This window comes from Vulpes vulpes, chromosome 16, assembly GCF_048418805.1.
Source record: "Vulpes vulpes isolate BD-2025 chromosome 16, VulVul3, whole genome shotgun sequence".
NCBI classification, from domain to species: Eukaryota; Metazoa; Chordata; class Mammalia; order Carnivora; family Canidae; genus Vulpes; species Vulpes vulpes.
Window position 1 is genome coordinate 82519763 of NC_132795.1, and position 3498 is coordinate 82523260.

The window sequence follows — 3498 nt, forward strand, 5'->3', positions numbered from 1 at the left end:
AAAATCAGTTGATATTCACATTTGTTTTTGCCAATGCTATATGTGATAGTTATTTTATTTGTCAACTTAAGTGGGCCACAGCATGCCCACATGTTTAGTCAAACATTATCCTGGGTGTGTCCAAGATGGTATTCCTGGATGAGATCAACATTTGTATAGAAGACTAGAGCAGATTGCTCTCCTTAATGTGAGTGGGCATCAGCCAAGCTATTGAAGACCTGAATAGAACAAAAAGGCTAAGAGGGAGCTCCTTCTGCCTTTCTGAGCTGGAATCTTCTCCTGCATTCAGACTCAAACTGAAAATTCAGGTCCTCTTGGGTCTTGAGCCTGCTGATTTTCAGGCTGGAAGTTATATCATTAGCTCTCCCCTATTTTCAGGTCTTTAGATTTGTATTACAACTACACCAATGGCTGTTCTGGGTCTCCAGTTTGGGGGCTGCAGATCTTGGGACTTCTAAACCTCCATAAACATGTGACTCTATTTCTTTCTCCATCTATCATCTATCTATTACTCTCTGTGTCTATATAGTGTTTTATCTAAATAGTAGCTTTTATTATATATAGCCATTTTATTATTTTTGTTTTTCTAATATTAAGTTGTAAGAATTATTAATATAATTTAAATAAAAACTCCTTATCAGATGGAAACTTGCAAATATTTTTCCCATTCCAATGTATTCTCATTTGTTTTTGTTTTTGTTTTGTTTTGTTTTTTCTGTGCAGGAGTCTTTTAGTTTGATATAGTCCTATTTGTTTATTTTTGATTTTGTTTTCTGTGCTTTATGTGTCATATCCAAAAATCATTGCCAAAACCCATGTCAAAGAACTTTTTCCTATGTTTTCTCCTGAAAGTTTTATTGCTTCTGGTCTTACATTTAAGTTTTCATTCCAGGTTAATTTTTCTGAGTGGTCTAGGACAGGGATCTAGTTTTATTTTTGTTAAATATTTTTAGAGAACCACCTCTTGGGCAATTATCATTCCAACTTCTAAATCCTCTATTTCAATAATTTGGTATTTTTAATTTTCTATTGTTTTATTTTGTTTCTTTCCCTTCACTTTCGTTTTTGTAGTCTTTTTATAATATTTTGAGTTGAATGTTTAGTGTATTTTCTGCCTTTTCATCACTCGAGATGACTACAACTTTCATTTAAATAAAACTTAGGCTACATCTTATAGATTTTAATATTCTATAATTTTACTTTGATGTGATCATTAATTAGGAGAGGAGATCCTTCTGGAAAAAAGCAGGCTAAAATACACCAACTTTTCTACTGAGCAAACTTGACTAGCTACAAGTATAATGTACATAAACATGTACATAGGATAATGTTTTAAAATATCTGATCAATGGGGTCTTGAAAAGTGAAATTTTTTATCAATTTATAGTTTTGTACATTTTGGACAGAATGTAGTCTGTGTAATCTGCCTTTCATCATCAAACTTTTGTTTGTTGCAGAAAATAGGGCAAATTTTCTGATTCTCCCCTGTGTGTTGAAGAGAAAGAAAGGCATGTGCTTTGTTTACAGGGAACAGAATTCTAGATGTAATCTCTTAATTTAACTTTTTTATTATATTATTTCAGTTCTCCATGGCCAGATTTATTTTTACTTGGTTTTTCATTGATCGATAACAGTGTATCAATACAATATATAAACATTAAGAGAGTAAAGAAAATTTGAATAATAAAGCCATGATAATAAGAATCCTCAAAATTTGTCTAATCTATTTTGTCTCTCATAAAGACCTTGCCACATAAACATATATGTCACATTAGTTGTAATAGTTTCTTGTTGTTGCTATAACAGATGACTACAAACTTAATAGTTTAAAACAAAAGACATTTGTTTTCCTACTTTTCTGGAGGTGAGAAGTCTGAAATGGCTTTCATTGGATTAAAATCAAGGTGTTGGGTTGGCTGCATTTCTTCTGGAGCCTCTGAAGAAGAATTCTTTCCCCTTGTTTTTTCCAGTTACTTGAGGCCATCTTCATTCCTTGCCTCATGGCCCCATCTTCCATCTTCAAGTTAGCTAGTATTGTCAGATAGTTATTTCTGTCTTTCTTTTTATCTAACCTCTGCTTCTGTTGTTATATTTCCTTCTCTGACTTGCCTACCCCGCCCCTTTCACTTATATGGGCCTTTGTGACAATGCTGGACCCACCTAGAAAATTTAGAATAATCTCTCAATCCCAAAATGCTTAGGTTAATCCAAGCTGCAAAGTCATTTTTGACATGTGAAGTAGCATATTCACATGTTCCAGTAATTAGGACATGGATACCTTTGAAGGGCCATGATTCTGCCTACTTCTGAAATTTTTTTCCAAGCTTTTCAGGAATGTTGATCATATATTTTATTTTTATCATAAATGGAATGTAAATGTGCTGACCTAATGTTTTCATCTATTTTTAAAATCTCAGAAAAATGTTTATAAACTGAATTTTAGGATCATTGCGTGACTATGTGATGGCTTTGACCTTTGGACAACTTACTTATGTTGTAGTAATTGTATCTTTTGGTTTTCATATGTTAATCTGCAATTCATTAATTCATTTCATGTACAACAATAATGTTATCATGTTTTAAAATGTGCCAAAAGGTTTTTAATTATGATGTTTAGTAATTTGCTAATGGACAGTATGGAAAACATAAACTCATTGTAGGCTTTGCAAATGTAATTTTTTTTTAACATTTGATCAAGAAGATTTTAGATGTTTTGGTTTTTGGTAACACAGGTGTCACCGGGTATCACAAATTCAATATATTCCTGTTTTTCCCCTTCAGTCAAAAATCAAGTGGTGGAGGGAATTTGTACTCGCAGTTGAGGGAACACAATGCCCTGGGCCAGTGAAAAATACCTGGAAATTGACCAACGTGAAAGTGGCCCAAAGGAGTCACAGGTCTTCAGAGCCTAATGAACGATAGAGATTTTTTGGCTTATTCCCAAAGCTAAGATGTCTCTGTATTTGTATAGTTGGAGAGAAAGGGTTAGTGGAGTGGTTTTATAAATAAGATTAATTACTATATAGCTATAACTGAAGTCTCCAGGCAGAAGGCTTTACAATTCAGTCAGTGCTATATATACTCTTGTTTACTTCCGGCAACTGACCAGAATCCTATTCTTGATGCTTTCTACAGATATAAAAATCTTTGCAACTGTTTAGGTAAAGCTGGAAGGAAAAAAAAAAAAAAAAAAGCAAGTGCTGGTCATAAAAAAGAGGGTTGGCGTGGAGGGAGAAAAAATAACAAGTGTAGATTATACAGTTCAGGAAAATCCAGAGTTATCGCAGAAATTAAAAATAACTGAGGAAAGGGGCAGGCACCAAGGCCAGCACCAAAGCTAACAAATGCCTACATTGGCTTATTTATATTCTCTCCCCACAATGTTCATACGGAAGGAAAATAATAATTTTAAAAGCTTCAAACTATAACAAATGCACACTGACCTTAGAAAATAAGAATCTGAATTTTGCCATAATACCATTTTTTTTCCTATAAAAT